Source organism: Uloborus diversus, unplaced genomic scaffold (assembly GCF_026930045.1).
Source record: "Uloborus diversus isolate 005 unplaced genomic scaffold, Udiv.v.3.1 scaffold_1310, whole genome shotgun sequence".
NCBI lineage: Eukaryota > Metazoa > Arthropoda > Arachnida > Araneae > Uloboridae > Uloborus > Uloborus diversus.
Window position 1 is genome coordinate 16332 of NW_026558000.1, and position 10149 is coordinate 26480.

Consider the following 10149-nt stretch of genomic DNA (forward strand, 5'->3'; position numbering starts at 1 on the left):
TATTTTATCTACTGTGTAAAGATAGACTGCTTGTCCTCCATTTTGCTTCGAAAAATGCTGTTTTCAGTGGCAAGATTGCGATAAGAATCATCTATGTTGAAGAAGTTAAGTTTGGAAAAGCCCCTGACATAAAACGAAATAAGAGCTGAAAACATGAAAACTTATAAATACAAACGGGTACAACTGGGAGGTAAAGGGCACTAGGTCACAAAAACAACTATTCAGGAGATGTGATTAAAGTTTTTTTTTCTTGATTATTTGTTCACTGGATTGCTATTTATAGGGTTTTTTAATTAAAAATTTGTTTATTACAGTTTTCAGATTTTTGACTTTTAATATTTCTGCAACTTATAGCTTGACTAACGTAAATCCGAAAATGGCGATTTTACGGGCTCTTACTACAGTGTGTGTAGAATTCTTTCCCGCATTGAGCTATAACATCGAAATCTTTTTAATTATTTACCAGTGTTAATAGAGCGCGAGTCACAACCTTTGTTTGCCCCAGAGAAACGATTTTACGCTCTCCTGAAAAGTAGTGATAATGTGACTTCATTGGACTGGCTTTGAGGAGCAGATTTTATGATAGCAAATTTTAAAATGCAAAAATTTTTATGTCATTATTTAAAAACAGACATAATGCCCTTTTCCTCTCAGGTACGTGTATATATGTATGTATATGCAAAATGGAACGGCATTTTATATTGAGAATAACACAGTTGTTGTTTAGATGAAAAAAAAAATAAATAAATAAATTAAGCTTACTTGTTACCATAATAAAAACCTTAAATAGTGTTTTAAATAAGGTCATGTGTATGATGTCCAGTTCTGCAATTGCCTCCAAGGCAAGTTCCACATTACATTCTCACAAAAGTCGATATCAATTGCACCAACTTGTGATATGACAGCGTTTTCCAACTCATCCAGATTGCCGATGGTCACCTTCGCTTTTAGATGCCCTCCTAAGAAAAAAAAAAAAAAAATAGGAGCTGTTCGATTAAGGGAACGAAGATGCTACATAGCAACATCAAAGTGGGATATCGTGTGTCCAGTAAAAATGCAATTCACAACTTCCATTGAGGCTCTTGTTGTATGCGTTGTGCGACAATCTTGCTGGAACTAAACATTTCTTTTGTTAATTCTTCTTTGGCTTAGTTCTGATATCAAAAGGTATTTTAATATGAAAATATTTCTCTCTGAGTTTACAGTTACAGTTGATCCTCCTGCATCTTCAAAAGCATTAGGTCCGATCACTCCAAGGCTGTTCACAGCAAAAAAAAATTTTCATTGTGAAGTGGGCTTTGACCTTTGACGCACTTCGCGAGGGTGGTTTTCTGCTGCCCAATACTTACAGTTCTATTTGTTAACCGAACCGTTCAAAAGAAAATGAGCCTCATAGGTTATCATCACTCGTTACTCGATCATTTTCATTCGCAAAAATCATTTGCATTCTTTCAACAAGCTTCTAGCACTGTGCACAATCTCCTTCATTCTGATGTTGGACATGGAGGACCATATGTTTAAGGCAGCGGTCGGCAACCTAAACTCTGTGCCGATCTACTTTCCAAGTTTGGCCAAGGTCGACTTCGGGGAGGGGGGTGGATTTCCCCTCTCTGTGGCATTGGTAAAATGTTGTTCCAAACAGTGTTTTCTTACTTTAAAAATTTGTACAACATTCGAAACAAGTTTGATCTGTAAATTTTTCTTTTGTGGACATTTTAAAATAGCAAAAGGAAGAAGTTAATATTTCTCTTGAATATTAGAAGTTGGGGCACTTCCAGCTTCCAGCGATAACAAAATGTTCTAGAAATGTTTCTAATAACTTTTGTTTCAGAAGTTCAGTCAAATTCTTTTGCAGAAAATAATGTGTTTTAATGGTACCCTGAAAAAAAAAAAGTTTTAGAATGTTTTAAGGATCGACTGAAAACGGGCTGGAGATCGACCGGTCGATTGCGATCGACGTGTAGCCTACCGCTTGTTTAAGGGTTGAAAACGAAAGTCTTGGTGTAAAATTCTCTTATGTGTTCGATAACGCATTTGGAATGCTGCAGCTCGTTTTCGAGTGAAGTCCTGTATACTTTCAATTACTACAATACAGGGTCCCACTACTGAATGTGGTTTGACCTGCGAACAGGGCTGCGGAGTCGGAAGGAAAATGGCTGACTCCGACCCCGACTCCGACTCCTGGATTTTGAAGCGCCCGACTCCGACTCCAACTCCGACTCCGACTCCGGATGTTTTTGATTTTTTTAATTGTATTTTTTCAACTCCCTCTCTCCCTTCAGGGGAAGGGGGAAAACCTCTAAACAGAGATTGAAATATTGATTAATTTTCATGAAAATTTCGCATTTTGTTTTTTATTGTAAACCCAAGACGCATACAACGTTAGAAATTCAATTTAAAAATCAAATTTTCCAGCAGTTACGAGTTAAGAAGTGAGATGACTTAAAAATCCCTTTTAAAAAATTTGAAAAGGATTATCTGCAATTTGCCCCCCTTTAATGTTTAACAAATAGATATTGATCAAATCGTGTGCTTTCAATTTTTGAAAGCTGTAACTTGAGAGAAAAAAAGCTTTTTTTTTTTCTAAATCCAAGTTCTTGAGAGGGGGTGGTTTTCCCTGGGTGACACCCATCAGGTAGATGACACCCAAAGTTAATTTCAGAGTTTATAAATACTTTAATTATGAAAATTTTCGCGAATATATTTTAAATTATATTTCATCAATCAAATTTCAACGAAAATAGGGCACATATACATCAGGAGCAAATTTTACACAAAATGCGGCCGGTATACAAATTTATACGAATAACTTTTACTATACCTATATTTCTTCTTCGCTAAATTTTTAATTTAAATTTTATTGTCTGCTTTAGAATTAACCTTAATATTAAGATTTTAAGATTAGCTGCAATCATTGAGTGTTGCAATCAAGAAATCATTTACACTTATTTTGTTCTATACTTTTTAGTGAGAACCAAGCTTATAGAAATAGTCTTAATAAAGAAAAAAACATTAGATTATTTTTCATCGGATCTTTTGGATTCGTGCTTTCGCGCCAGAATGTTTTTGAATTTGTCGATCACCCTTAAATGTTTCAACCTTAGCTACGGGCCTCGACTTATTAATTTGTTACGTTTCTTTCGCTATTTTATAACTGAGATCGAACAAAACACTATATTTCTATTTTTATTTGAAAGTGATTACTTGAAAATGTTAGGCAACAAAACCGTTTGCTGACAGTCGCTATTAGTTAAGTTAAAAAGCAAGCAAACTAGAGGACGGCTACAGTAAGTTCGGTAAGCATTCAGGCTAGCTGATTGCCATAATGGCAGTTATTTTCTCATTAGTATCTTTTTATACATGTAATTGAACCAATTGGTAGTCAGTTTTTAAAAAATGCAAGGAGTGTCAGTGAAAAGGAAAGAAAAAAAGAAACCCGGAGTCGGAGTCGGCAAGTTTTCTAACAACTCCGACTCCTTTACCCCAAAATCAGTCCGACTCCGACTCTTCGACTCCGACTCCGACTCCGACTCCACAGCCCTGCCTGCGAACCGGCGAGAGCTTTTGAAAGAAATTCACGGACCAGTGATGGTTTTTTTTCTTCATCTGCTCTTCTCTTTCTTCCTTCCTCTCTTTTTTTTTTTTTTTTGCGAACCGTTACATTGCGGATTTTTAAAAACATGTGGATTTTTTACGGGCCGGTGATGTTTTTTTTCCCATTTGTCTGTCCCTATTTTTTTTTTTTTTTTTTTTTTTTTTTTTCCAAATCGACAAAGGTTTTTTTTTTTCTTCCAAACATAATAATGATTTAAAAAATGAATTAATAAAGATATAGATAAAACTTTACTTGGTGTGAAAGATCCGTTTCAAAAAATACTTAAATGTCAAGAATAAGATCAATTATTGTAATAATTACGCAGAAGTAATAAATATTGTTCAAAAGTCATAGAAAAGTATAAAAATTAATCACACAGTTCAAATAAACGATGTCGTATAGGATATTTGTTTTCGATTATCATGGTGTTTTCGTTTTTTGAGAAAGGAAATTTTTTACCATCAACGAGAAAGACGGTACCTTCGGACTGCCGGTTGAGAACCGCTGGATAAACCGGATGGATGGGGTACTGAAAATAGTTCAGCTTTTTGATCCAGACCAGAAGCAAAGCAATCCCTTGTTCAACACCCCCAGAGGTATTAATTAGGAATGGGAACTTGGAAGACTTTGTGACCACTGCATATTTAACGTGCCCCAGTCACTATTAATGAACAGAGAGGACCGTCGACAGGCTGACATTGAATCCGGGAGGGACTCTCCGGTTATGAGTCCGACGCCTTACCAATCAGGCCTCTACGGACGCAATTTCAATTTCTGCTTGCCTCACCCTTTCTACAGAAGCTGGTGTCCTTAGACTTCGGGGACGACCATGAGATTTTGTATTCATTGTTGATGTCATCGTTCTGAAATTCTGGGCTCATTTATTGTTTGTCTGTCTGCCCTTGCAAGCTTGTTCCGACCCTATTGCCATTGACAGCTTCAATCGAACGAAAAGAACTCATCTGTTTTCTAGTTTCGCACTCAATTTTGTGCTTTATAGCGACATAGCTCGGTTCTACTTTTAGCATTCTGTTGTTGTTCTTGTTACCTATCCCTCTGGTGTAGGAAAGCCTACACCAGGTTCAAAAGGTCCCGACACGCTAGATCCTCGTGAATAAGATCCTGCTCATCGCACAACTGCCTCCAGGAGGCGCCATCGCCAATACAAGCAGGGAGATGAGCAGGACTTGCAGAAAGGGAACAGGAACAAGAAGAGAAAACCTTCTCCCCGTTTAAAAACCTTAAACACTTTAATTGTGCACTACGGAATCGAGCCCTGGCCGATTGAAGAGGAAGAGGACCACTGGTAAGAAATCGACAAACCAGGACTCTTGGCTGCATACCAGTGGCGGGAAACTTTTTGCATTTTTATTTTATTGATTGAATTAAGTACTTTTCAACCTTTCAGTCATGAGCAACATAATCGACATCGAGTAGAACTGAAGCATTGAAGGTACTCAAAGAAACAACTGTACCCAAATAAGATTAGAGTAAAAAGAACTTCATTCTGCATTTACAGATTTTAAATAAAAGGAAGTATGGATGAATTAACGCCATCATTGACTGCAATTTTATTGTAATCGTGATAACTTATATTAAACATCACATCAATTTGAAAACATCTTGCCTTCCTGAATTTGCTGTTACCAATTAAAAATTATAAATAACATAAAACAAATAAGCATAAATAACTTAAATAAATAGGCATAAAGATTAATACTAGGCAAAAGTACGTTTTTTTTTCGTACATTATATACACTACTTTTTGCTTTTTCTTCAAAAAGTTTGTAAAGTGGCTAGAATGATTCATTCTTATGAAATGCTAGTTATATAAAATAAATAAAAATAATCTCATTCCGATATTTTTAAAATGTGTTTATCTTTTTTATTTTAATGTTGTTTTACTTCTTAAGTGCAGACTTTTATCAATTCTAGATGCACACACGTACATAAACACACACACTTATGTGTGTGTGTATATATATATATATATATATATATATATATATATATATAGAGAGAGAGAGAGAGAGAGAGAGAGACGAAATCACAGTGAGAAAGGAGGGAAAAAATATTCACACGATTTTTGATCCCCTTTTTTCACGTTACTACGCCCGGAAGTAAAACTATTCTAAAAAAAAGAAAAAAAAGGAAACCACCTTCCAACGTCTCTGTTAGAAAGTATTCTTATCAACAGGTGTTGCAAAGCCGATCGCTCCACATCACCTCACCGAAAATTCCCCCTTCTACTAAACCTGTCGTCTGCTCTCTTAATTCTTCCCTCATTGCGTCAAAGAGATAATCCCAAATGAAGATAACCTCGGAATTTCCCTATAAATGTGGCTCTCCATATTCCATTGTATCTCGGTGTTACATATCAAAATAACTTACTGAATCTGTGGAGATAGACAATGAATGCCTACGGAAAAACTCCAAAAGGTATTTTTTAAAAAAATTTATGGCTTTGTTTTTTCTAAGGGGTAATGATTCCATACGCAGCTAGCTTAAAGTTGTTGCTTAATACCAAACTTTCAATCGTTTTCTTGAATTTTGTTCCTTTATGACATTTTATTTGTTTTCTAAAACTTCTTACTACTGTATGATATTGACTTAACTTGATAAAGTTAGCTTGAGAAATTAAATATTTTGATAAATCATATTGTAAATCAGCTACTTATATACAGCATAACTTCGATTTAACAATACCCGATTTAACGATTTCTTCAATTTAATGATGTATTTCACTGATCCGGATTTGACTGCATTGAATATCTATGCTCCTCGATTTAACAATAATCCATGATTTAACGATAAATTTTTCCAGTCCCTTGACAATTGTTAAAACGGGGTTTACTGAAATTTATTCGAATGCCCTTAGATTTTTCTGATTTCGATTATATTTGGCGATGCAATTACTATTTACATCATGTTCTCCTGGTGGGTGTTTCCAAGAAATGTTCAAAGAAAACTTGATTCTATCACTGTTTAATGGTAGTTTTCTCAAATTCTCTTCTGCTGCTAAAATAGAAAGTGTTTTAAACTCAATAAAATAATGAAACCTACGATGTATTTAAAATTTAAATTTGTATTTTTAAAAATAATTAAAGACAAAAAAAAAAAAAAGAGGAAGAAGAAATAAGCACGTTTTGTATCAACTGTTCTTCGTATTTACTATTTGTATTCCACCTGCTATTTGTCACTGAAGCTTTTTATACAATGCAATGTTCTGCGCTAACTAAAAATATTTCAATTTAAATTTTTTTTCTTGTTTTATTTATTTATTTTGTAATAGTTTGGCAGCTGGAACCAATTTGTTTTCTGGAAACTAAAAAGTATGCTGCGAAAAAAATGTATTATGTTCATAATTATTCGCCAATTAAATAGTATCACCATGTACTTTTTTTAAGCTGCGAGTTATGCTCATGCACGTTTTAAGATTGTAGTTTCCTTACCAGATTTGTTTTCATTCTCAAAAGAGGGAGAAAATGAATGAAATCAACTTTCTCCGTTATCTCTGCTCAATTCTAAGCCTCATTTAACGTCGTCTGCAGATGGTGTTAGCTCACTTGTTCGCTTTTCCTTTCTCTCCCCTCCGACTCCGATTCATTCTCCATCCAAAAATTTATTTTTGTTACATATCAGAATTTCTTCTGTAAAATATTTCCCCTTTCGACGCTATTGAACTAAAAGCCCACTGTCCCATATAATTGTTTTCGTTCTTAGATATGAATGTTGTTTTTAGTTTCTTTTTGTAGAGATATTTGAAATCGCTCCAAATCCATTAAGGGGATATTCTAGTCTAGAGGATTGATTTTAAGGCGATTTTACGAGCGTAATAAAGAGAGAGAGAGAGAAAAAAAAAAAGAAACAGTAGTTTTTCCCTATCTATTTTTATCAGTTTTTTATTAATACTTTAAAAGTATAAAAATGTATAATAGTTGAAAAAATATTCAAATTTGTAGTTGGTGGAGGTTGGCAAAGTGGGGACCCTAAAAAAAGGTGCTCCCTGGCTGACTTGATTCCAATCCTCCAGGTGATCTGAAACATAAAGTTTAGGTTAATTCTTATTAAACTAGGATGTAGAATTGTCTGGACGTAGCCAATTTGAAAATAAATTTTTGTTCACAAAATGACGTCTTTTTGAATAAAGAAGTTCATTTTTTGACTCCTTTTTTGAACTTTGATATATTTTTTTAAATAATGAAAATCAAAAACTACAAAAACCCCTACGTGGAGACACTTTTGATAGTACTAAGAATGTCTGTACCAAATTTCAAGAAAATCGGTGCATTAGAACCAGGGCTGTGGAGTCGGAGTCGGAGTCGAAGAGTCGGAGTCGGATATATTTTGGGGTAAAGGAGTCGGAGTCGGAGTTGTTCAAAAACATGCCGACTCCGACTCCGACTCCAGGCTTCTTATTTTCTTTCCTTTTCACTGATTCTTCTTGCATTTTTTAAAAACTGACTACCAATTGGTTCGATTACATGTATAAAAAGATACTAATGTGAAAATAACAGCCGTTATGGCAATCAGCTAGCTTGAGTGCTTACCGAACTTTCTGTAGCCGTCCCCTAGTTTGCTTGCTTTTGAACTTAACTAATAGCAACTGTCAGCAAACGATTTTGTTGCCTAACATTTTCAATTAATCACTTTCAAATAAAAATAGAAATACAGTGTTTTGTTCGATCTCAGTTATAAAATAGTAAAAGAAATGTAACAAATTAGTAAGTCGAGGCCCGTAGCTAAGGTTAAAACGTTTAAGGGTGATCGGCAAATTCAAAAAAGTTATGCCGCGAAAGCACGAATCCAAAAGATCCGATGAAATAATCTCATGTTTTTTTTCTTTTTTAAGACTCTTTCTATAAGCTTGGTTCTCACTAAAAAGTATGGAACAAAATAAGTGTAAATGATTTCTTGATTACAACACTCAATAATAGCAGTTAATCTTAAAATCTTCATATTAAGGTTAATTTTAAAGCAGCCAATAAAATTTAAATTAAAAATTTAGCGAAGAAGAAATATAGGTATAGTAAAAGCTATTCGTATAAATTTGTATATCCCCGTATTTTGTGTAAAATTAGCTCCTGACGTATATGTGCCCTATTTTCGCTGAAATTTTATTGATGAAATATAATTTAAAATATATTCGCGAAAATTTTCAGAATTAAAATATTTATATTTTTTTTATAAACTCTGAAATTAACTTGTGGTGTCATCTACCAGATGGGTGTCACCCGGGGCAACCATGCCCTCTCAAGAACTGGGATTTAGAAAAAAAGCTTTTTTTCTCTCAAGTTACAGCTTTCAAAAATTGAAAGCACACGATTTGATCAATATCAATTTGTTAAACATTAAAGGGGGGAGGGGGCAAATTACAGATAATCCTTTTCAAATTTTTTAAAATGGATTTTTAAGTCATCTCACTTTTTAACTCGTAACTATTGGAAAATTTGATTTTTAAATTGAATTTCTAACGTTGTATGCGTCTTAGGTTTACAATAAAAAACAAAATGCGAAATTTTCATAAAAAGGAATTAATATTTAAATCTCTTTTTAGAGGTTTCTCCCCTTCCCCTGAAGGGAGAGAGGGAGTTGAAAAAATGAAATTGAAAATATAAAATAAATACGGAGTCGGAGTTGGAGTCGGAGTCGGGCGTTTCAAAATCCAGGAGTCGGAGTCGGGGTCGGCCATTTTCCTTCCGACTCCGCAGCCCTGATTAGAACTTGAGATATCAACCGTATTGTTGTCAACCGTATCAAAAGAAATAGTTTCGAGAAAAACGCGTTTTTCAAGTTTGCAGTCTCATTTCAGCAAAAAAGAGTTTATTTTAACAAAATTAACTGTAACTCCAAAAATAATTTGAATTTCCATAAATCCTCTTAGAAACTTATTCTTAAAGGTCCAAACTTTGAGAATATGAAGAGAAAAAATCGATTTTCTTTTAAATTTCTCGACTAAAATATCCCTTAAAGGCAACAAAGACAAAGAGACAAATTTCAAGGAGGAAAGCCATTCAAGGATTTGTTCCCATTTTGACAATTTACCTATGTTGTATTTGTCCACTCCTCCTGGATTTTTTTCTTGCATTCACACTTCAACTTAAATCCCACTAGCTGTATCAATTCTTCTGCATCAGTGATGTTTAGAATCTCATTTGACCCATTTGAAATTGTGCCAAATCCAGGAAGGTTGCGGTGATAAAGAGAACGCCTTTAATATCGCGACTAAATTCAAGGCCTTGTGCTTATCTCAAGTTGATTCACCTTTCTGGAGAAGTATGCACTGTTATGATTTGGAAAAAAACTAGGTTAATGACTATGAGATAGGTTGATATAAGCACTGAAAATAGCTTCACAGCAACCAGTTCGGTTGCAAAAAGCAGCGTCTTCAACTCAAAAACAGTTTGATCCCAATATTATGCTGTCCAGAAGATCTCGCTTCTCACCACTGGATCTGGAGTCAGGTGTTTTTCTAATTTAATATCTGTTGTGCAATTGATTTGTTCTACCTGTATATAATTCAAAATGCTGATAATGAAACTTAAAGTCACATC